Consider the following 26,422-nt stretch of genomic DNA (forward strand, 5'->3'; position numbering starts at 1 on the left):
CAGGAACATGGGTCTCGACCGAGTGGGATCTGGAGCATACAAGTATAATGGCGGAAGTGTTGGGCAAAATGCAAAAAAGGACTTTTCGGATTTTAAACTGGTTGAATTACCCATTTCACCACACATGCGTGTACGGTTAATAACGTTTAGAAAGCAGATACTAATAGTTATTTGTTAAGTTTGGAGAAAAAGGATTCCTCGCGGTTGCTAACTAGTGGTATCTTGATTGAGGGGCGACTTTGCACATTTGTTGAAGCAGGTTGAAGGTAAGAGTCTTCATTAATGAAACTAACCAAGCTTTCAAGAGAGTAGATGTGGAATGCCCTTTGACTCCGAAGCTGTGCCCCAACGAAAACATGAATCAGTGATGTAGACCAGCCTACCCCCAAATGTTCTTATTAAATGCACTAATTATCTTCCTCCATGCTGCCGTGTAGAAGTGTTAGTCATCGTTGTCATTCAGGCTGCCCGCACGACTTAAGGTGGCTCAAAACAGTTTCCAGCAGTTAGACTTGGATGGGTCATTACAACCACTCTTTATCACTTGATGCTACAATCATGGTATCAAAAAACTGCCCAATCATTGGTGAACACGTTGTTATCATTTTCGTGACACAATAGGTTACCATAGCAACGGTATGACTTGCTAAAAACACCCTTAATTTCAGCTTTAGGGGATAATAATTCAAAAACGGCACAGTGAAATTTTTTATACAAATTTTAATAAGCATGATAAGATGCAACTTTTGGCAAAGTTCTAAAAAAATCTGTACATAGTGTTCAGAGCCACCTTATTTTTTTGAAAATTTAAGGTGGCTCTGAACTCCATGTACAGATTTTTGTAAGACTTTGCTAAAAGTTGTGTCTTATCATGCTTATTAAAATTTGATAATGTAAAAAAATTTCACCGTGCCATTTGTTAATTATAAGCCCCTAAAGCTGTAATTAAAGGTGCTTTTAGTAGGGCATACTGTTGCTATGGTAACCTATTTTGTCACGACAATGATAACAACGTGTTCACCAATGATAGGGCAGTTTTTTGATACCGTGATTGTAGCATCAAGTGATAAAGAGTAGCTATAAACGACCCATCACAGTCTAAGTGCTAGAAACTGTTTTGAGCCACTTTAAGCCTGCTAATGCAGCTAATTCTCATTGCTCGTAGCGAATTTGGCTTTCTAATTTGGGGCATAATATTTGCTCATTGCCGTCAAAGGAATGATTCACTGAAGTGAGCTCTAACAGAAACTATAGTAAATTCAGGTTGTTTGAGAGCCTGTCCAGAGGTGAGAGATTATTCTGTCAGTAGCCAGTAACCAGATGAAACTCATCCCTGATAGAGAGTGGAAAATTCACCTCACACCACAATATGACAAAAAGGCCAACTGTCCTTTCAGTAGTACAATAATTATTGATTATTGTGCAAATCAATGAAATTTACTTGAGTGGTCATTGAAATAATATTATCTTTCAATCACATTCAAAGGTTTAGGTCTAAGTTGATGCTACTTGCTACTGGCACTCTAGAGTTTCTCTTACTTGTCTCCTTGTGACTTGTTTCCCCCCTCCCCCTCAGGGGGGACCCATATAAAAAGGACGGGGGTGCCCGTCAGAAATTTTGGAAAGAACCCCTGAGAGGAAGCAAGATCCTGTTTTGTGGGTATGGCTTGTTATGCTACCAATTCTAAAACAATACACTATCTCCTGTCATATTTTTTTCAGCTCAATACCCTAAAAGGTACTGCAAAAGCTCCCACTGTGGACCTTTTGAGGTGCGACACCCTAAAGAGGTATCAATACCGCTTTTTTAACCCCTAAAAGATACGACAAGCACCCCTATCCTTTTTATGTGGGATTCCCCCCCCCCCCAAGTATTTTTTATTGCTTTGTGACTTCCTTGTAGAAAGTTTCTACAGTACTGTGCGACAGTAATACAAATGAAATTCAACAAATTTTGTTCCTTGCAAATTTTAAATTACATGTATTTCTTGTTTAATTATCATTTCAATGAACATTTCCATTTGGAATGTAGCAAACTCTGTTCTCTTCCCCTTTTTATTAGGTTTCTTTCTTTCTTTCTTTTCTTTCATTAATCCCAACATAATTACTTGTTAATACAGATCTCAAAAATGATAAATGCAAAGGGGCTACCAGCTTGTGAACTGGGAAAAACATGCCACTGAGCTTAAGTTTATCTGTAGGTCATCATGATATATCAATAGTTATAATCCATCAAATACTTGCGCTCCTACGCAGTTGGTCTAAACACGTCATGGAACCAAATATTCCCCAGCTAAACCTGGAAAATATCTGAGAATATTCCCTAAATTTCAAAACTGCACGTGTTGCGAAAAAGATTTTAAAGATAAAAATAAACACAATACCCTCCATTTGGCACTAAAATATGTTCGGATATTTGTCCTTGGACATTACCTGTTCCTTGCGGCTCACAGTTTTCCTTGAGCTTCACTCTCGGAAAACTGTTCACTTCTCAGAACAGATAATGTCCGCGGACAAATATCCTAGCATGTTATCGGACCAAATGGAGGCTATTGTTTATTTATTCACATTTTGTACTAGAGAGGCAAAAAAATGAAGTTAAAACCCACTGGCATTGTTAAGAGTGCAAAATGCAACAATAAGAGAATACATAAGGAGATGTGACAATGTGGAAAACATTCATGACATCATTCTTGTCTGAGACGTTACTACAAGGGAAGTTTCTTGTCTTATTTAATCACCAAAGCTAAGCTCACTACTTGATACATGACCAAGTGTTAAAATTGCTGTATTGTGGGTTCTCATTTCCTTTCTTGTTATTATTATTATTATTATTATTATTATTATTATTATTAAACAGGAGGGAGCCATTATGTAAACACTATTGAAATAGGTCTTAATAGTTTATTTCTTTTATTTACCTTTACCTTGTAATATACCGATATTGACGTTGAAACCCAGGAGGGAGCCATTATGTAAACACTGTTGAAATAGGTTTTAATAGTTTATTTCTTTTACTTACTTTTACCTTGTATATACCAATTTGTATGGAATATGTTAATTAATGTTATGATGATGATAGTAGTATTAGTATTAGCTGTAGTAACCATGATATCATGATTAGATATGGAAACATGTTTTACAGGTTTAACAGACATCAAATTATGTAAATATTATAGCATTTTGTGAAGCTTAGCTCTAGTTTTTTTCACAATTAACACTCTTCTTTTGTTTATTATTATTATTATTATTATTATTATTATTATTATTTGTTTTGCTCTTAATTTGCCAATATCACTGATATTCCTCCCCTGGCGTTTACTTTCTTTCGGCTTAGCCCGTCCATTACCCCGGGCAACAAAGCATTTGACGAGAGTTCAACTGCTCCATTGATTTAAGGCGGCTGTATAAATCTATCTCTGAGGAGATCTAAAAGTTAACTTAAATTGAAGTTATTAATATTACCCTCTGCCATAATAAATGTGTCTGTGCAGGCAAAGGTGAAATTGACGTGATAAATTATTTGGGGGAATTCAGATACTAACGGAGAAACAACAACAACATGATATTAAGTGTAAATTCTGGAAGAAACGTATACTCGCAAAAAAATCCAAATCCCAAATGGAATTTGAACCCATGACCCGCAGTGACCTAGTCGGATGCTGTAACCACTGAGCTACTGGAGACTCTGTGGTGAGCAAGGGTCAGATTGTGGGTATCGACTGGAACCGCATCGCACGGCCACACGGCCACGTACTGACTCATATGAACTCTGACACATATAGCGGAGGATATTTGTGACTAAGGAAAGTAATTGCCTGGTTCGCACTGTACTAGTAAGATATATGTAATGACGTAACGATATACATGTAATGACATAACAACATAATTGCTTACATTGCTTGTATGTTGGTAATGTGAACACCCAGGCACATAAAGATCAGTTTTTTCCCTTATGTTTTTATGTTCATGCTGTTATTGTGTTACTATGTTTTTATGTTTGGATGTTCACACAGCAAAGATAGTGACATGACATCCTTCTCAAATCATTATGTTTATGTCGTCATGTTGTTACGTTGACCACTAGTGTTGAGTTAACGTCATGTTGTCATGTCACTATTGTGAACTTTAGGCATAAGTTTCTTCAGCAGAAATGCCGAATTTTTGTTGTTCTTATTTTTGTGTGCATGTTTTTTTGAGGCATTTTGCCAAAGACCAAATTAAATATTTTCAACGAAAAAATATGCTTAGGCCTGTGAATTAAGACATTCAATCAATGTGCTTCTTCTGGCAGTAAACACGCAACCATTTGAATGACTAATAAACATGTCTGCTTTCCAATGAGGCGGGAACAAGGCGGGCTGTTACAGACTTTTTTTTCAGTTTAAGACAAGAAAGACTAAAAAGTCAAATTTGCAAGCTCAATGGAGAGCTGTTTAAATTGTGTAAATCTTTTCTCTTAGTGTGAGATCATTTTTTGGTCTCATTCAAGCACTTGAGTTTCTTATTACATTAAAAAGTGAATATATACCTGGAAATTTAAACAGAACCTGTCTACACAAGCAAAGGACATCAACAATTGATGTCAACCCTTGTTTGACTGATTTTTCAAAGGTTGCATTAATTAAGCTGTGCTATGCCTTTCATGCAGGCTTTTTTTAGCAGTCAAGGTTTTAAGGCCCAGTTCTAAGATCTTGAGTTTCTTTTTTGTTTTCTTTAGGAAAGAGAACAGTTAGCGCACAAGCAGCTTTCAGAAAAGTGGTCTCTCAAAGAACGGCTTGAGGTAAGCTTAAAAATTGCATACCTGTAGGTGTGAAGTATAATATAAGTACAATTTTGATTATAAAGTTGTCATTTTAAGCCTTTAAATGGTAAAAATGGTTGTAAAAAAACAAAGGCTAAGCTACAGCAAGACAGGAAAGTCAAACTTTAGGCATTCTTGTTCCGTTTCTCCTTATTTTTTAACATTTTGGACTAGCACCTTTTGGGTTTTTGGCAACCAAGTTCTTTCTGATGGCCATCCAGAGGACAAGAGGCTTTTCAAATATTTCTCCTCGTCACTATTTTAATAGTTCAATTAAGATTTGTGTAAAATTGTCTGCAACAATTTTAAAACATGTGTTTAAAAACATAAAACATGTGATACTGGTACTTGGGGAATTGGAAGAGGTCACAAACTTAAGTCACATCTGATTAGATTAATGAGGTTCTTCAGCTCAATAAATAGCCAATAGCCATCTTAGTACAAGATTGAAAGATTTGTGAAGTCGGACTAGTTCAAACATATTTGTTACTCCAAGTTTCATCACGGGGGTCCCAAGCTCACATCTTGAGAAAATCGAAAAGTAAATTAATTCTAGAACACATGCATATTTTCTCTCATGAAAGCGTCACACATGTTGTGTTATGACAGAAAATATGCATGTGTTCTAGAATTAATTAGTCCAGGGTGGAAGGAGCCCTGGTGATTCTGAACTGATGCGGTGTTAGGTTTCACAAGGAGTTATTGAGGATTTCAAGTAATATATCAAAAACAAACTCTGCGATGAGTGTTTCATCAGGACAAGCAGCCAAGTGACAAAAATAAATAATTTGCCCCCCCCCCCCCCCCAAAAATAAAAGGTATTGTCTTGATCTGCCACCAAATCCTCAAAACCTTCGAGTTAGGCATTTAGGTAGGAATGACATTTTGGAGTCATCATGATGCCATCATCCAATTTGCACTGATGATTGGATACTTTGCCCTGTTTTATTAACCCCTATAGAAGCAGACATTTTGTTGTCAAAAAAAAATTGTGTTTTTTTTTTTCAGATAGAGCTTATTACAATCTTTCATTTAAGAAAATTCTATGAAAAAAGAGCGATTCTCTGCAAAGTTACAAATGAAAAACGTTTCTTTGCATTAATTATCTCTAATTGATAGCTGTCAACGGGTTGTGAAGAGAAGTACATGTAAACTTGCATTAAAAGCCGTGTGACAAATTGTCGAGTATGAACGATTACCAAACGTTTGTGGTTGGTATAGTTGACGAGCTGGTCAGGGTGTTCTCTGTTTGTAGATTGTTTATTTAAGCCTAAATATGTCATTGAGGAGATGCAAAAGTACATGTTCGTTTGCAAGTTCGAAGAAAACACCTCAGAGGAAAAAGTCGGGGGAAAAGCTGTCAAAAACATTCGATCAGTGATTAGTGAACCTCTGTAATTTGGGAAAATGGGATCTATATTTGAAAACCCTTTAGTTAACTTTTTTTATTTTAATGAACATACCTTCATAATCTACAATTCTTACTAAAGCTTTCAGAAAATATATACTTTAGTGGGGTTAGCGTGAAACGTCTGACCATAAAGCGGCGCAAATGAATTATGGTCATTTGTGGTGTACTGATACCTTAATGGGCAATGGTGCTGAGATGTTTACAGGCAAGACTTCTGTCTTGATAGGGCTGATCTTAAGTCTCACAGCTAACAATGAATTCAATGGATTCACCCCTTCCCTACAAAATATCAGGGAGAGGGACATTAGCCTGCGTAGCTTGGTGGTTTAAGCAATTTTTTAAACAATTTGAGTATGAGTGCACAAAGTGGCACTAAAAGTGGTGAAGCTACAAAAACGAGCGATTGACAAAGTTGCGAGGAACTGCCAGCCTGGATTACCCCCATTTTTTATTACCACCCCCATTATATATTTTGAAAACTCGATGTCAGGTTTTGTGAATCGTATTAACACAGCTGATCAGAGCATAGATCATAATAAGAAACATCCAGCCAACTTGGCAGGGAAAAGTCACTGTGATACTGTAGAGTCTATCAAAACAAATCTATCGAATACTATGGCGATGCAGTGTTTGCTCGATGGCGGCGAAGGGCAAAGCCTGTCAAGGGAGGAATCAAGAAAAGTGTAAACAATAATTGTAGACTTTGTTGTTGTCCGCTCAAGATCAAATTCGGAGAATTTAAACATTACCATTCAAAATCTTTTCAAGGTCTCTAAGCTTGAAGGATTTCAAAATGGCACTTTGTCAGAAATCAGAAATTGGTCTAGAAATAGAAAGATCAGACACATCATCTGATCGTGTATGCCATGCCTGTGTGCGTAAAATAAGAAATGCTTTTGAACTTCATAATTTCATCTACTTGAGCTTGCAGAAAGTGAAGCAAGCCGCGATTGAAGTCCTCAAACAACAAAAGGACAAAACATCAGACGACAATTCCATTGCTGTGAAGTTCAGCGGTAATATTTCTGAAATTTGGTTGTCAAAATATTGAAGATAGTGATTCTCGTAGACGACAATTCTTGTCTGGTGAGCGCAAACAGTGAAACATGATAAAAATCATGCTTTGGCCAAAGCCTGCTGGGAAATCGGTCATTCAGGGCACGACAAAAAGGCTGTCCAATAGCACAGGACTAGTGAAATGATCGGTTGGGTTAGCGCCTTCTTATCACAGGTTGTCTGATGGGCAAGCATGAAGTGGACATGAGTGAAACAATGTTGGTTGTTGTTTTTCTTTTTTTTCTAATGACGAACTTCTAACATTGTGTTTGGCAGGCAGTTCATGAGAGAAGTGAAACACTACAAATGTTTTTTTTCCTAGGACAGAGTAAAATGGAAAATTTAAGCGACTGAAATCATTTTTTTCCCAACCGCATGTTCCAACAGCGGAACATCGTCGTCCATGTAGTTAACAGTTTGCTAGCAAAGTTGATTCAGTGCCATTTGTCTTTTTGTCTAGAAACATATGTAAGAGCGCTGGAGCTGTAGATTTTGTTTGATAATTTATAGTACAACATGATTGAAATGTGTGACAAATTAAAAACATTAAGGCATAAAATGAATTTACTATCATTTACAAACTACAAAGACAAAGCATATGACTTAATTACATAAATGTATTCTTTTCCTGAAAGAAAAATTTCAGCGAAATTTGCCAAGCAGCTGTGTTGAAAAACATGTTTCATGATGACTTAATTTAGTTTCCTGCTATAACTCTGTGTGCAAAGTAATTCGATATGTCGTTTTGACTACGCATAAATTAAAACTTTGACTGAGTTATTTAAAAGAGCTTAAATTTTCAGTACTCTCTTAGATTCTCGTATGCAAATTTCTTTAAATGAAGAAAAAGTCAGCGGCTATGCCATTTGGAAGTGAAGCGCTTCTAAGTCAGTTGTTAGTTCAAACTCATTTTTAACATGACATGACGTCTAGAATTTTCCACGGTCATATTTTGGAAAATTAAATTTCAGAGCCTTAATCTTTCATTTCCCAGCAGCTTTGATCCTGACCTAGTAAACATTCCCACAAATAATGCACGATAAAATAGCGTACGTTGTGTGGCCAAATCAAAGTTGAAAATTGTTTGACTGTGCAAAAATATGCGGCCTTGCATCCTCGTCTACAATATAGCCATGAATAGCTGTGGCTAAATTTTATAACAGTACCAAGGAGATTAAAATAAATGACTTCAGTCTTGTTATTTATGGATATGGAATTTCCACAGGGTAGGGGAACCCAAGTAGAAAAATCATGGAAATTGCAGTGGATGAGGGGGGAGTACTGTGAAGCCCCCAGCCCTGGAACAGAAAATCCTGGGGGATGGGGTCAAACTGGAAAAAAACCTCCATGAAGGGTATGAAAATTTTCTAGAACCACTCATTGAGTGTTCCAAATGTTTTATTGTATAAGGTTTAACTTAAAATGGAAATCAAAGAGAATTAAATCATTTATTGTAAGCTCCATAAAAATATTATTAATTAACATTATTTTTGCATACTAAATTGATTTAATTATCCTTTTTTAAAAAAATAGTTTTGGGCTAGCTCCTCAGAGATTTAGGCTAGTAAGATGAAATTACAGCTTGCCCAAAGGGCAAGCAAAATTTTTGAATTTCATCTCACCCTGCGGCATCACATCTCTCCCAAGAGCCAAACTGTTTATGGCTGTTTCTTGCTCATGTTTGGCAGTTAACAGTTTCGTGATATTTGCGAAGAATATTCAGGCACCATAACGCTTTCTACAATGCTTTCTCGATTATTTTTTGTTTTACATGCCAGAGATCTGCGTTGTACCTTGGAGCTGTCCCCTGGGAGATTAGTGAAAATTTTGATTGATAGGTTAGCCTTCTGATCCAAAGACAACGTCCAGTACACCAGCGCACTGGACTAACAAAAAATGCTGGTCGTCCGTGCAGGTGGTTTCTCCGTTGTCTCTCTCTCAGGCTCCTTGCAGCTTTGCTACTCGCTGTGGCAGCTTTGCCGCTTTCTTAGCGTGCTCAAATTGCTTAAAAACTGCGAAGCTACATAGGCTAGAGGGACATCTGTGTAACAGTGCCACTAATCATGTTGCGGAGTTAACTCTTTCGGTTGGTGACATCTGTGCAATTGTTGTTCTCTTTTGATATTTGGTCTCTCAACCTTTCTTTGCCTCACATGTCTCTTTACTTGAAGAAAGCTATGCATTTGTCTAGAGATGTTCTTATGTTACTTGCATCAGTTTGATCAAGCTTTTGTTTCTCAGTTTCGAGCTTGAGCTCGAGCTCGAGCTTTTGGTTTTACCTCCTTTGTTCACTCTGGCACCACATGAATCAGATGTAGCTGCTACACACAAGTCTGTTGACCTGTTTTGTGCATTGTATATGCCATTGTTTGGCTTTGTTCAGGCAAGATCATGGTTTTGATCCTCCATGAAGATCTCACCAGTTGCTGGTATTTAATTTTCTGTACATCTGTAGTTGCTAGCTCAACACGTACATTTGTGAGATTCTGAGACATTCTGCGGCTTGGCACAAACTTCTTGTGGTGTGTACCTTTGAGTTGGATGGAAAATTCCTGGTTTCTGGTATCCATGCCATATTTGGAGAAAATGATAGATTAACCTATTAAAAGATGGTAAATGTCTTACATAATAAATGCAGATTTGTACAACAGCCAAGAAGCGCACTTTCCAAACATTTCATGAAAACCACCCGGAATGCGGAACACGCTTAAAAATGCCACTACACAGATGTCCCTCTCCCCGATTGTTTTGAGGAGAGTAGGCAGATGTACACAGGCTATGTTGAGTAAATAGAAACGTGAAGGATTATGTTGGTATTTTGTTTGTCCATGTAAGAAGTGGACTAAGCTGTGTAGGAATAGACAAGTTTTGCTTTTTAAGATAGTTAAGTCCATGCTTGGACTCAACTATCTGACAAGAGATGTGGTAAACCCTCACTTGCACTCATTTGGCTTGCTCATATTTCTATTCTGTCTCTGGGTTTCTGTGGATAGCTGAAGTCTACTTTATTTACCAGGGAAAAGGAGGTAGATATCCAAATTGTAATCAGGGAGGGGGGAAATTGTTATTAATAATAACTGTATACAGTGGAGGGGACACTGTAATCCTATTGCAAAAGGTACATATATGTCTCTTAGTCAAGAACATGTTGAATATTAGTAGGGGAAAACTTCATGTTTTTCTCATTCTTGAAGAGGTTCCTTCAATTTCTTTGTGTTTTAGGCAAAAACAGGTAACTACAGCAAGTAAATTACAACATGTTTGACAAAGGGCAGCTGATCTTGAAATCTGGCAGATGTTACTACAAGCCATGATACATGTAGGTGCCATGATGTAGGTATCTCCAGACTGAATATATGGCCTTAGTGTGGTTCACATTTTAAATGACTAAGTTGTATGACTGAGTTTATGTACATGTACATGTTCATATATGTACATCATGTTCATGTACCAGCCTCAGTCAGAGCAAAGGCACGTAAACCTAAACTCTTTATTATGTCTATTATGGACTAACTAGCAATAGTTTCATATTCAACACAATTTAATTATTGTTTGTGATTTCAAATTAGACTATAGGTAATTGATTGTTCTATTATTCAAGCAGTGCAGTAAAAGTGTCCAGGCTTGTAAAAACTAGCCAGCAGCCAGCACAAATTACCCTCTGCTCATGATGTTGACTGGTTACTCTATATGGGGCTGTTCACCTGATTCTTTAAAAAGAACAATGGCAAAATCAGCCACCTTTTTCAGCAACAGAGATGCCTACTTCAGAGCTTTGTGACAACCCTTAGCACATATAGCATTCATTATCTCCATTTATCATCAGAATTTCCAGGGTCACCACAAAGTTTTGAAGTTAGCGGCTTTATTGCTGTAGTGGATGGCTGATTTGCCAGATCTGTTCCTAAAGAATGTGATGAAAAGGTCAGCAAAATGAGCTGGCTGAGATGAATAGTAACAATAATAATAATAATAATAATTGTATAGATTTAACCAAGGTTAAAAGCTCTGGGCTGGGTTGTTCAATGCCCGATTAAGCTAACCCAGGTTAACTGAGAATTGTGATTTGAATTTTGTAACTTTGCGGTGAGATTTTCTGTTTTTATTGTTTGGCCTTCCGTTTTGAGTTTGAATAATCTCAAAATACACAAAACATAAGCAGTGAAAACAATCTCTATACAAGAAAAACTTTTAATCCTGGGTTAGCATTAACTGCCTTCTGAACAACCCCGCCAGATCGTTAAATCTGTTACATCGCAAGTGTTCCGTAATTGTGTTTGTCGATTGATTGCATCTTTTGTTCGGGTTCTAGCATCGTTAAATTTATGTTTGCCTCAAATTTCAGGGTGGTCCATTGAGGGTAGTCCATGGGTAGTCCATGGGTAGTCCATTCAAGTAGTCCATGGACCAGGTCCATCAAGGTAGTCCATAGACTAGGGGTCAGCAAAATGTACCATTACACGGTCAGTATAAATATGGACTGCGGACTGCAGACTGTGGACTGTGGACTGCGAACTGCGGACTTAGGCATAAAACGCAGACTAAGCATTATGAACTGAGTATAAAACACAGACTGTGACCTAAATGCAGCCTACCGACTGCAGTCTGTGTTTTTTTCTGACCGGTCATAACTAATTTTACGTAATACATGTATAAACGAGCGATCGAGAACAAACCCTCCTGTGTGTACAGCGTACGTGCTTTGCAATCAATTCATTTGTTTTCGCCCCTGCTGAAGAGAGGCCAATTTCACGTCTACCCAACAGCTCAGGCACAAAATGCTGCTCCTAGAATTTTTGCTTTTTTGACGTACCAATCCTACCAAGACTTGAATGCACTCCTTAATCTACAATTACTACTAGTTTTCATTGTAGCAGAAATGCCCGCGGTCAGAGTGTCCGACCAGGCTAAGCTTTTACCTGTCAAAACCTCAAATTTACCAGACAATTGTCTGATGACCTACTATTATTTGCATGCTTGACAGTGATATGTTTTTGATAAGCATTAATTTTGTTTCAATAATTGCCAAACGTACATTACTTTCAAAAATTTTGGACATTTTAGTTTGGGATGCTTTGCTAGAATATAGCTTAGTTAAATTTTTGCCTACCAACCTTGAGTCAGAGTGGAAAATTTATGGAATTGATCTGCATTACATCTATGTACTCATAAAAGAAACGAAAGTTTTCCTTTCAGGTGATAAAAAGAACAAGCAAATCCAAATTCAAGTTCTTGCTTCATCTCTCATGTGATGGTGCTGTCCAAGAAGAAAGTATGTACTTTATACTGTACTGTAAATATTTTGGATGCTTAAAATTTTAGGCACTTACAAATTTCAGATGGTTATATTTCTGGACACTTTTTTGTCCAAAATTAAAGTTGTCAAATTTTTGGCAAGAAATGTATATGCAAAGTATTTATTTTTACTGGTATGTTGTCATAATAATTTATGGCAACTAATGAGCAGAGCAGAGTCTTGCATTAAGATGCCCCCTCCCCCACTCACCCAGTTCAGAGCATTTTAAGTTGCTCATTTCAAGCTAATTTATTCCTGGGTTAATATTCCTTAGAATTATTCAGAATTTCTTGCCTCTGGCTTCAGAGTTAATGTCTGGTTCAGAATCATTCATCCCATCAAGGAACATCATTGCCTGCAGTCTCATGGCTATCTTTCTGCTGCAAGAACATTGATTGATTGCTTAGGGAATTAGTTTGATTTGGTGGGGTAGAAATGTTTGGGTAATTGTTTAGGAGGTTGTGAAATTCTCAAGACTCCTAAAGCAAAATTTTAATAGAAAATATCTCCACATTGTTTTTTATGCAAGTTTAGCAAAAGTCCCGTACAAATGCTTACTACATACATATTGGATTTGCAGGCAAGTTGCTAGAGACATAGCGCACAAGATCAAGGACCATGGACCCGGGACAGAGGACCCTGGACAGAGCATCAAGGAGCAAGGATGGGACTGAGGAATGAGGACCGAGGATTGACAACTGTGGGTCAAGGACAGTGGATGATGCCTTGGAAGATGAACTTTCGGAAGATGAATTATAGATATATTAAGGTATATGAGATATTACCAGTAGCAGAAATGGCACAGTGCACCTTGCCCTGAGGGTTTTTCTCCAGGTACCCCGGTTCCCCTCACTCCTGAAAAACCAATATTTTCAAATTACCAGTAGCAGAGATGGCATGGTGCACCTTGCCCTGAGGGTTTTTCTCCAGGTACTCCGGTTTCCCTCACTCCTGAAAAACCAATATTTCCAAATTTCAATTTAACAAAATTTGTGACACATTACTGTGGGCCAATTGAGATGAAAAATTCTTTGATTACTTGAGGTAAACATTAATTTGTTTGCAATGTAATACCAATTTATTACTCTCTGTTCATTTCCTAGTTACATGTGCACATGTGGGTTTGCAGTCTCCTTTGCAGCTGTTATTTTAGTCAATGAGCAAACTAGGAAGAAGTTTTATTTTTTTCTTTTTCAAAGATCTCTTTTTTAATCATAGGTAAAGGGAAATTCCCAAGTCAATCAATCAATCAATCAATCAATCAATCAACCAATAATTTAATCAATCAAAAAATCACTCAATAACTCAATTAATAGTCAAGATGAAAAGCCCAGGATATGCAGCTAAATAAAATAGCAATTACCAACCTTTAAATTTATCTAGTTGCAATTTAAAGATCTTTAAGATTGTATTCCAATACCACTTTGATGCACATGTAACTAGTACCCATGTAAACAGAGTATTGAACTGACCAGTGTGTGTGTTGTGTGGGTGTCATTCATTTGCAAATAAGTGGCTTGCTTGTCACATTTTCCATACAATTCATTATATCAGGGCCGGGAATTATGCCAATAGCAATCATCCTGACTAAAAATTAACTGAATCTCAATTATGGTAAAATTTGTTTCTGTGAATTAAAAGTTCAGTAATTCTTGTTGTATTTTCATGCGTACAGACATAAAACAAAAAAGAGCCGACATTTTGTTCAAAATTGCCTAAAAAAGTAAGTTTTTGCAATTGTTATTGTCGAATTCAGAAATGGACAATGAAAGTTCAAAAAGCCATGCAGAAAATAAACCAAAATATATTTTAATAAGAAATAATTTATGAAATGCTCTTTATCCAAGAAAAGAAACCTAAACTGAACACTCAATCTGACTCAATCAAAGCAAAACTATTTAGTTCTTAATTAACACTCTCTATATTCCACATTGTAGTGTTTTTAATCACATGCAACAAGACTTTCACAATAAAGAACTCCCAAGAATCTGACTTTTAGTTTTATGAATTTGAAAATGATGAATAAGTCATCAAAAGGTCATTCAAAATTATTATCGCTAACTTTTGTTCTTAATTGTTTGTCCAAAGCCTCCGTTACTAGAAAATACAGTCAAAACTTATTTACCATTTTATTTATTTCTTACATGTACGTGTACAGGCATTTCGAGTGCTCATTAAAAATCCTCATATTTAAATTCTAGGATGCTCTTAAATGCAAAGCTAAAAATATTCCTATTGAGTTCTAACCACAAGTTATTTCAGTTCCTGAAAATAAATTGAAGTTACTCTTTTTTTGATATATGTACCGGCATTTTGGTGTACTACTAAAGAAGTCAGACAGCAGGATATAATCATTACAGTAGATTTGATTTTACAGAAGCCACTTATTTGCTCATGAAAACCTAGTTTCTCCTTCTTGCAAGATTCCTATTGAGCAGCTCTATGGTGAAATCTGTTCACTTCCATTGGTTTTCCTCGGAAATGGTAAATTTAGTTTGGAGTTGAAAAACAATATCTTTTGCCAACGTCAACATAAGAAACCGTTTAAGGTTCTCTTCATTTTTATGTCTGATTTTGAAAAAAAATATACATATTTGTTGTACTTAAAATACTGTTGCCAGAATGCTAAGTTATTTGCTTTTCTTGAGAAAAATTTTCCCTGTATTTACTTTAAAAAATACAATACATTTTTTAATCCAAATAAGCTTGTTTTGGGAAAGTAGCTGCTCAGGAGGAAACTTGTATTCAAGAATATATATATATATATATATATATATATATATATATTTATTTATTTATTTATTTATTTATTTTTTTTGTACTTTAAACGTGCATCATGCTTTAAAATCACTGCCTATTTCAGTTCTCACTGATCACAATTATTTTCTTTGGGTGAGCAATATTTTCATTTTTGTCAAGTGCTGAGGTGTTTTTTTAGTTCAGATCAATAGCATGATGGTGCTTGAAACTATAGTATTGTTTTTTATCACCTTTGAACAAAGGAAGCTTCCTGAAACTATTCTTTTGTGGTAATGCAAGTAAATTCGATAGGCTGATTAAGAAATTATTAATTGAATGCAATACTAATCTGCGGCTTTTCACAAATTTATTCAATTAACTGAGTGTTATACAAAATTGTTATTTATTACTCGATCAGTATTACAAAAAATTGTGAGCTACGTTTTTCCAAAATAATGCATTTAAAGTATATTCAATTGTAGGATTAAGAAATTATGAAATCAATGCAATACCAATCTGTAGGATTTCACAAATTTATATAACTAACATGCATTTATTGTCACACAAAATTGTTATGTCTTACTCGATCAGTTTTAAAAACCGAATTTTTTGTTGTGAAATAATTTTTTTGCCTCCTTTGTTTAAAGGTGCCACAGCAAGCTCATTAGCACAGAAGTAAGCAATTACTAATTAACTCAACTAAGAAAACACTACAAATTTTGGTGTCACAAGGTCTTCACATTAGCATTGACACTAACGTGTTAAAGATAGGCCAAACGTGGGGATAGTCAGAAGACCAGGGGTATAGAACAGACCCTTCAGATCTAGTGGGCGTTCCTAGTGAGCCATAATATTGGCATCATAGTACATGTACAATAGAGGGAAAATTAACCCTTATGGTTATTTTCGTTAGGATTTCGATGCAGTAGTTTTCAGTAGTTCAAAACCACTTAGGGAATCGGGCTTTTTAATTCTACTTCTCTCCAATAAGTGTTAAGAGTGAATGCCTATAAAAATGGACCTAAATCGCCTATCAATGGCACAGGTCGAAAAATTGATTTCGCTTGTATTTTGTCCATAGATAGGTCCTAGTAAGAATAGAAACGGACCATAGTTAGTTTCTGCTAATACAGCTTTCTTTGGTAGAAATACGCCAAAAACGATTTCGACCCGACTGGGCTCAAAATCTACTTCCGGTTTTGCTGAATTTTCCGAATATTTGATTGCTTCGCGCTCCGCAGAACAACTACTTGAGAATCTTTCAATGGATTTTATATTCAGTTCAGGTCTTGGTAGTATGACTGAGCGAAAAATAAAATAAATCAAAGTTAGTTTTGAGCCCGAAAAGAGGTAAAACTGAAACGCAAAATTTTACAGTATGTCGCAAGAGAATTATTGCTTAAAAACATCGCCATATTTTTCTATGGGCTATAACTTTAAATACCATAAAAACACTTTCTACGGGTTAAATATACACCCACCTGTTAGGATATCAAAAAATATCTCTGGGCAAATGGTTTCAAGTCGCCCGCCTTGGCCTGTGTTTCTCATAGATTTTGCCCAAAATCCGCCGTTGGAATGTACGCAATTGCGTGACGCGGATAGCCACTCTCGAGTAAAATATTCGTTTCCAGCAATCCGATGAAAGCAATTTTTGAAACGTTGTGTGGATAAAATAATGGAAAATGTTTTTTTTGTTGTTTTTTGTTTTTGTTTTTTTTGTTTAACTTAGTATAAATATATATGTTTTTTCATTTGCATTGCGACACCCACGACATCCATGATAAAGAACGTTACTACAGTACTCCGGGAAATGATTTTAACACTTGTTTATTTTATTGATTTCACTGATAACTTACAACACAGTAGCAGTTTCAGAGATACACTTGACCAATCCTCTATGATTTACGGCAACTGAATCATTGACTGACAAATAAAGTCAAGTGGAAATACCATAATTTCTATAGACTACTAACTGCGTGACGGCATCTCAGCTCTTCTAGCTGTGTAGAAAATTTGTACCTACACAATATGCTCAAACTCAGCTAGAAAACCCGGAATTTCTTGAATTGAATTAGCCGAGGAAGAAATTGCGTTTAAGTTTCAATCATACTGGGAAAAAAATCCATCTTTTCTACTTTGGTTGTTTGATCAATTAACTGAAATTTGCAGATCAAAACACTGGTAGACAAATAAACATTACAGTGGTCGATCTAGGACTAGGTTTACAATAAAGGAGTTCCCGAATTCATCAATTTTAGAGTATTCGGATTAGTAGGGGTTTACAGTGAAAGGATATTCGGATTCTTAATCGTTTATACACGACGATAACTCCGGGAACATTCATGACGGAATGGTTAACAAGCAGTTTGTTGCCTCGACAACGAGAAACAAAATGCCTCCGAAAATAAGGCTAGGGGTAGGTTGAGACAGTCTGAAGTTTTCTTTCAACTCGCTGACCACGGTACTGTTGTCCATCATGCCAGGTTCCTCCAGGTATTTACTTAGGGTTTAGGGTCGAAAACCGTCGAGGTTTTCGATCGTGCCATCGTCGTCATCTGCGCAGTAAAGTATAAATTGGGCACGGTTTCTGAGGAGTATGGCATTACCCATTATAAAAGTGATTACCTACACCTGAAACAGCACGAGGTAATCACCCAGCGACCGCCATCAAATGGCCATCAATGCGCCTACGACTCGACTACGACTGGATCATGTAATCCGCCATTTTCGTTCCACCGCAAACTCAAAAGATCACAGGCGGAAAAATATCTGGATTCGAGAGAAAATCGTTCACACGACAAAACTCTCCGGATTCAAAAGTTTTCGGATTCAAAGTTCCCACTTTAAATTCCGGATTCAAAATCTCCGGAGACACGACCAAACCGGGGGGTTTTTATTTCGGTTTCGTCCACTTTTGTGTAAATGGCAAAATCAATCCGGCACTAAAACATTCTGGATTCATCACGAATCCGGAACAATTTCCTCTAGTGTAAACCTGCAATCCTGGCCATAAGTTGTTGGGACACCTCCCATTTTTGCGCGCTGAAACCCACGATTTCAACTACGTCCTTAACGTTTTAGAACAAAAGATGAATGGAAGCAAGTACAATTGACCCCCCCTCTCCCCTAGCAATGTTGCATGAAAATGAAGCTATTCTGAAGACTAGATTGGATGTGGGAAAAAAGGAAAAAGGGACAATAGAAAGTGGTTAGACAGTTGTGTTGGAACCAAACGCGATTGCTGAAAAATCGCTATTATTGGAATAAGACGTGAATATCTATCTTATCGTCTCTTTAGTTCGAGAATACTGTTCTAGGAGGCGAACAACTCTTGAAACGAGGCTATTCTGAGGCTATTGTCAAGGATTTTTTTTCTTCAAGATTTTTATCAACATTGACAGGGGGAGGGGGTAGGCGGGCTTGCGCGGTTTTGGTCTTAAGAGAGGCTGCCTGTGAAGTCATCTGCCGTAACTGTCCCAACACTTTTGACCAGGATTGTAGTCTTAAATGAACAGCGAACATCCATCTTGTTTTGTTCGCGGAAGTCGGTCACAGAGGAGCGAATTTCAATGAAATATATATATAATTTGATTAAGCAATTAGCCAAAAATAGGTTGGCCGCCAAAACAGTTTAGGGTTTAGCCCAACTTTAACCTTAAGTTTTAAGACTGAAGAAAAAAAGGAAAAAGCACTGAGCATTTCAGTTGTTTGAAACAGAAACATTCGCGCACAATGAACTATGTATGGTACGTGGGTAACCAGGAAAGCAATCCGTCCAGCACAGTAATTGTTCAAATTAACAGCTTACCGAGACACTCGCACTGTCGATGCCTCTTATTTATGACTTTTAGGATTTGTTTACTTTACTTTTTCCGACTTTTTAGCAGGAGAAAAAGCACTAAATGTGCTGGCACAAATAAAAAGGTTTAACCGAAAATCGATCCGTCGAAATCAACAAATACAAATTTAATCACTGTAGCGTTCCTTCAGATCACGTAAGGCTACAAACCAACAATATCAACTTTTCATTACGCTTAACAAATGAACTTAGAACGATTTTCTTTCTAGAACTCGTTCTTGTAATTAAAATGATCAGAGAAAGAACGACAGCCTAAAACGACATAGCAGTAACACCCGAACTCCGAGTAAATTGCTTTTAATTGGCTTTTTTAATTAACGAAATTTCCAAAGCGATGACTTTCAAAATATAAAAGTTAAAAGTGGTCCATTATGTTTTTCTTTTTTCACCCAAATGTTCTAAGATAGCCATCTGCGGTTTCTTGGAAACGAATTATGTATTCAGGGTGACCGCCAGAGTCACGCAATTGTTTACATTCTCACGGCGGTTCAGGGAAAAATTCATGAGAAGCACAGGCCAAGGCGGGCGACTTAAAACCATTTGCCCAGAGATATTTTTTGATTTTCAAACAGGTGGGTGTACAGTTAACCCGTATAAAGTGTTTTTATGGCATTTAAAGTTATAGCCCATAGAAAAATATGGCGATATTTTAGTGCTATAATTCGTTTGAAACACATCGTAATATTTTCCGTTTGTGTTCGATCTCGTTTCAGGCTGAAACGAAGCCTCGATTTATTTTATTTTTCGCTCAGTCATACCATGAAGACCTGAGCTGAATGTAAAGACCATTGAAAGATTCTCAAGTAGCTGTTCTGCGGAGCGCGAAGCAATCAAATATTCGGAAAATTCAGCAAAACCGGAAGTAGATTTTGAGCCTAATCGGAAAAAAATCGTTTTTCGCAAATTTCTCCCCAAAAAAGCTGCATTAGCAGAAACTAACTATGGTCCGTTTGTTTACTAGCTAGGGCCAATCTATGGGCAAAAAATGAGCAAAATCGATTTTTCGACTTGTGCCGTTGTTTGGTCCATAATTATGGGCACTGGCTCTTAACTAAGGCAGATTGAGTATGTCTCAGCATTATTACTACTTAAGTATCAATTCAATAGCAGAACTAATTAGGGCATAATTTTGAATAGTGAATAGTTCTTTTTTACTGTGCTAATGAGCTTGTTAGTTTTTTTCTTTGTGGAGTCGATATTTTCCGCTGAACTTAGTATATTTTAGATTATTTTCAGGAACTGAGATGGCCCATACACCCGCACACAACACAAATGGTCAGATTTAAATCTAGCCGATCGATGTCCCTGCAGGGTTGTGGAAACTTGCTCTGAGGACGGTGTTTCTGACGTTCTTCTGCAATATTCCGACTGAGAAATCCTGGTGAGTTTATCTGTTCCGCTCATTTTTGATGGAGACACTTGGACACTTTGATGGTGTGGTCGTTTGCTCTCAAGTGGAGAAGGCATCATGGGGGAAGGTGAGGGTTTGCTTTTCATATCTTTTTGGCTTTACTTGACCACGTCAGAAAACCACACCTTTATTCCAATTGGCTTGAAAGATGTTTGTTTTCAATGAGTGTTTCTAAAGTTTTTCTGTTGTTGAGGACGTAAAACAGTAGTGCTTTAGTGCAGGTCATGGGTAGTACATTTCCAGGATGTTGGGGTTAGTTTTGAACAATGAAGGTCACTGATCTGGCTTGACTGGAATTTCACAAGCGACACTAGATTGAGCTGATAGTCATCTGGGATTCTTCTGAAAGAGCTGATTCTCGTTTAGGGCTTTTCTTAATTAAAAATAATAATTTTCTCTTCGTTTAAATTCTGAAGATAAAAAAAATTAGGTGTCGAATAAAAATAAATTAGTCACAATTATCTTAAGAACAGAATTTATTAACACGATCAGTTCACAGGTCAAAGAAAAATTAAGAACATTAACCGCTTAAAATATAAATTAAAATTATCAGGAGTTACAACTTTGGCTTTTTTTTCTGATTAACTCCAGGAATTAGTTAACCTAAAAGAACTCAAAAGCAGTCTCCTGCGCTGGCGTTACTTGAGTTGTCACGCAACACTTCTTCCCGGAGTGCTGCGTGACGATACAAATAACGTCTATGAAGGAGGCTTCTTTTTGGAAAATTTTAATCTTAGCTACTAAATATAAAGTTACATTTTCCGTGATCAAAGTTCAAAACGTAGGCCAATTGTTCATTTTGACTTCCAAAACGTTTAACTAACCTCGTAAACATTTTGTGTATATGAATTTTGTACGTCTAGAGTTTATCTTGCCTTCTTCAACTTACTTGATCTTGAAGTTGGTATTTAATTGTTTTTTCACTTAACTTTGGCCAATTGCTCATTTTGATTTCCAAAACCTGAGATTTACCGCGGAAACTTTATTTTTTGACTAAGTACATAACTGTAAGCTAATTATCAATATTGCATTCCAAAACTATAAATTGAACTTCTAAGACCACGCATATATTTCGCTTTTTTTTTAATTTCGTAGGCCAATTGTTCATATTTATGTTTTAATCAAACTAAACCTAGGAAACGCTTTTTGTAGTTTTTTTCTTTTTCTAATACTTGCTCAACTTCGTTGTTATCCTCGGGGATGCAGCGGCAGTTAATCGTGACGGGACGAAGTAAACCGGGCGGTAAAAACCTTTCGTCGGGTCGATTTTGCCGTCTGTTTACGTCGACTATTCCGACTAACTGCCCCGAGTTTCCGAGGATCCTTCGTTGTTTAATGTTATTCAAAGCCAAGATTAACAATAACAAAAGCGCAAATAAATTTCAAAATTCCACCGTGTTTGCCTTTCTTTAAGACGATTTTACTATGAATATTTAAACTACGATTCTTTCGAAAAATATTTGGATTTTTTTGTACAAATTAGACTCGATCGATTTTAAATAACTGGAATTAAGTATCAAAACAAAGTTAACGCAATTCTAGGTGATGTGAACGGACGAAAATCGCCCGTTTGCTTTCGCATTAGTATTTATTTACTTTAGCAAAATACGCGTAAACCTGAAAACAAATTACTAATCTTTCATCGCTTTAACTTTGATCTTATAAACATAAGCGAAAATTCCTAAACTTGTATCAGCTTGGACGTAGAATTTCAAGTGACTTGTGTTCTTTTGGTGAAGTATGTGGGAGGACAGTCGGCAGGAGGTTTGGTCGGCAAGTCAGATCAATGAGTTTTTGCGCTGGATTCTTTTCTTGGCATCCATGGAAATTACTAAACATGACTTGTACTTTAGCGCTCCTGTTTTCCTTGTCCCTCCAACGAAAATTTCTAGATACAGTGCTTGGAACACGCATCTTAAATTTTACTATTTTGGCATTAATTTTTTCGTGCATTACTTACGGCTCTCAAAGCTAATAAAAATTCCAATTCAAATGGTGTGGTATTATGACGTAGTTGAGTGAAACCGAGGAGGCATGGAGAGCAAACTCTCACCTCCCTCATTATGCCATCTCCACTTGAGAGCAAACGGCCATATCATTAAAGTGGTCAAGTGTCAACATCAAAAATGGCGGAGCAGATAAACAAACCAGGATTTTAAAGTTGGAATATTAATGAGGAATAGAAGAAATACTTCAACTCAGAGCAGAGTGAAAACAACCCGACAAGCAGGGACAAGATCGGCTTGATTTTTTTTTATTATTTTTTTGATACAATAAAAACGCAAATAAAGAGACAAAGAGACAGTTTTCTGTGTTGTCGTTTTTACCAGCAATCCATCATAACTAACCAGGTAAACACTTGTATCCAGGACTAAATCCTGATATACAGTGTAATCTGTCACGCAACTTGTCCCGAAATCTTCTCGAAAACGGCGTGACAAGTTACATCGAGCCGTGTAACACAACGCGTAAAGGACAAAACGTTTGCAAAACAAGTTGCTTCAACGGTTACAGAAAGTAGAACTAAGTTCCAACTTTCTCCAACCGCTGTAGCAACTGTTTCGCATAAATTCTGTCCGTTACACGGTATGATACACGACCCAATGTTTCATACAACGCATTTGTCACGCCGCCATCGAAAACATTAAGAGATTTGTTGCGTAAGAGATTACACTGAATAAGAGGACCACAAACCAAGTTCTGCTTTTAAAGAAAACCACTACTTAAAACTGAAAAAGTCTGCCATAAAACTCTCATTGTACTTCTATCGCGTTTTCGCTGTAGTATTTGCGAGTAGCAAACTGTACTTAGTTGCTCAAGAAGTCGACTTTAAAATAAGTTGCCCCCCCCCCCCCCATTCACACTTTGCGTAACTGTCAAAGAACGTTTCAACGTAAGTGTGACGCAAGTCTTTGCATGTCACGCTATAATTTGGCTACAGAGATATAGACGATTCACAGGCGTAAAAATGCGTAACATTGTAAACTCCCATTAGGCTGAAGCATAGGCGATCGAAAATCCCCTCGAATTAGCGACATATGAACCTGTAACTCACTGTAGCTCCTTGCAAATAAACAACAAACCTTGCGATAAAAATTCAGCATGTAAAAGAAAATGCTAATTTCTTAAAAACGCGCGGAACACGACAATGACTTTTTTGCCCAATGTTGACGTCAAAAGCGTTGGTCCCGAAAAAAAAAATATAATCTGGAAAAGCCATTTTCCAAACTGAGCAACTAAGCACATCTTGTGCCTCACAAATAGAGCAATGAGATGAGGTATTAAACACAAAGACGCACTATAAACCTAACACGGGATTACAAAAACAACACTGGACAATTTAATGCAACTTAAAATTGTGATAACAAATTTCCAAATAATTTTAAGAATTTTGCAATATTTCAAGACGATTAATTTTGTAAAACATGAATTAAAGATTAAAATAGTATCCAACTTTGGAGACGGCTACATCCTCAAGGTAATTAAATGCATGTCTTTTACTTTCTTTGTAATTGTAAATTTTTAAATAATTTTAAGAAGTTTCAAGTATTTCAAGAAAATATTTTAACATGAATTACAAATTAAAATGTGTTCAAGTTTAGTGAAGGCTAAATCCTCAAGAAAATTAAGTGCATTTTTAAATTTTTTCTCTGTAAGTGTAAATTTACAATAATGAATTTTGCAATATTTCGAGAGAATCTGTAAATATGACTTCGAGATTACATTGTATCGAAATGTAGAGACAGCTATATCCTCAAGTAGTGCGTCTTTGTGGTTCTGAGAGCTTTATAACAAACATTGCATTTCAGCAGAGATTTCCTTGTACCCTCATATCACTAACTTTACAATGGCCCATATTGTTTTGTCAAGAGACTTCAATTAAAACACACTCAAATGGGGTGTCATTATTTTCATGGATTTTCCGCGAGTTCTGGGCCATAAAACAACCAAGACTTCATAGCCTAATTTCAAAGGGAGTAATAAATAGAACAGGTAATTGACATTTATTTTGTACTTAACACTTCAGCAAAAGTTCAAACAAAGTTTTGAGAGTTAAGTTTTAAAAAGAAATAAAATATCTGAATCACACAGTGAAACTCCAATTTTGATTTCTAAATTCATCAATAATGTATTGTAATAAATCTGCATTGTCAAAGTAATGAGAGTTTGGCAGAAGTGAAAAATAAATCTTTTTCAAAACTTGCAATGTTTTGAACTCCATAAAAAAAACCAACGATAAAACCACTGAACAGTAAAATGGAATCACCATTTTCATTTTCTACTGATCAATAATTCGTTTTGATAAAGCCTTATTGTCAAAGTAATTGGAATTCAGTAGAAATCGAAACGAAACCTCTTTGATTGAGGTGATACACAAATGAAATTTTGGAACTTGAAAACACTCATCCCCCCTGCCCTGTAGAACGTTTGAATACTAACGTGCAGTTACTATTATTGTTTTTTTACTTCATCAACACTTCATTTTAACACTTGCACATTGCACTTAACTGGTCATTAACAGATTGTACAAAGCAAAATGTTTCAAACTTTTTCATTGCCAGTCGTCATATTTTCCAAGTATTTTGCAGATTTGGGTAACTGGCAAAATTTATTGTTTTCAAACTCATGCTGAAGGGATAAGTGTTAATAAATAACTGAATGGTGAAGTCATATTTGTACTAATGGGCCATTGTACAGTAACGACAAATACCACAGACATGCATAGCCAAACAGAGGTCAAATGAAAACTTACAGACATCCCAAACAACAACATGCATTCTAAATAAATTTATTGAAAGTGGATAACACCTCAGAGAAGAATGTGAATAATAATGTGAATAAACATAGACAAAGAATTCTTCAAAAAAAATTACAGGCAAGCCATAGAATTTGTAAAACGGCTTTTCAGAGAGTAATAATATTAGTTACTCAATAATCTTATTCTAGTTGTCAACTGTAACAACCACTGCTAAAATCAATCAGTCTTTAACATGTTTTGATAAGGAGCCTTCAATTTAGCAGTTACTCAATTATCAATTTGCCAAATTGTGTTCACTTTCTTAGCAATTAATTTATCAAGACACTGACCACAACAGCAGAGTTTTTGTTCAGCATGTCAATAAAAATTCATTGGACTACAAACTGAAGTCCCTTGTTGTTTCTTGTTTTGAAATGGTTGAAGGAGACGGTCACTCCAAAAAGACGTAAATAAACGTATGAGACCTCTCACGCGAAAACGTTCCTTACGGTATCCGTTCGAACGGCTGAACGCACGGCAAATGAACGGATGAGAAACGGGTCTACAAACCGTTCAAAACGGATTCATTGAATGACTGAATGGCTGAAGAAAATTTGTGAACGGATGAGGTCAAACGGCTGAACGGCGTTGAAAAAACCCCCTTGACTTCTGATGCTGAGTTTCATTTTTCACTAGCTAGAAAGGAAAGTTTTGGAAGAAACTTTTCTTTACAACTGGACTGCAGAAATATTTAAAATATACATGCACATGTAGAACAAGAATGACTGAAATGATAAGTCATTTACATTCAGAAGTGTTCTCACTCCCGTGAAAAATTACTGTATTTCCTCAGTTGGTCCCTTCCCTCTGTAAAGAGTCCAACCTGCCCATTTATTTTTACTTGTTGTTCAGTACCCCTATCAGGGATAAAAGCAGAATTATACCCTCCAGCCCCACTTCCAGCCCCACCTCCCCCCTCCCCACCAAAAGAAATTTTCTCTATCTCTGTGTCAAAGATTTATTGAACCATCCATGGAATTCCTTCTTGAGACAACCTGCCTTAAAGTTTATCTGCAACCCTTCAACTATAAGAAATTGCATTTTG

The 26,422-nt window shown here is 36.5% G+C and overlaps 1 long non-coding RNA gene across 6 annotated transcripts; it reads left to right on the forward strand.

Annotated features, from left to right (window-relative positions):
- Window positions 1–27: 27 nt before the first annotated feature.
- Window positions 28–22,883, forward strand: LOC110052784 (uncharacterized). 6 transcript variants are annotated; one of them, XR_016202372.1, is made up of 6 exons: window positions 28–266; window positions 4,721–4,783; window positions 8,497–8,625; window positions 10,494–10,604; window positions 11,617–12,543; window positions 13,148–22,883. It is a non-coding gene; the product is annotated as an uncharacterized LOC110052784 (long non-coding RNA). The 6 variants fall into 6 exon arrangements; XR_002297070.2 differs by lacking the exon at window positions 8,497–8,625 and having other exon boundaries at window positions 11,617–11,734; window positions 12,468–12,543; XR_016202370.1 differs by lacking the exon at window positions 8,497–8,625 and having other exon boundaries at window positions 11,617–11,692; window positions 12,456–12,543.
- The last annotated feature ends 3,539 nt before the right edge of the window (window positions 22,884–26,422 follow it).

The sequence above is a fragment of the Orbicella faveolata genome, unplaced genomic scaffold (genome assembly GCF_042242905.1).
Source record: "Orbicella faveolata isolate gen_17 unplaced genomic scaffold, um_ofav_v1 contig_36, whole genome shotgun sequence".
NCBI lineage: Eukaryota > Metazoa > Cnidaria > Anthozoa > Scleractinia > Merulinidae > Orbicella > Orbicella faveolata.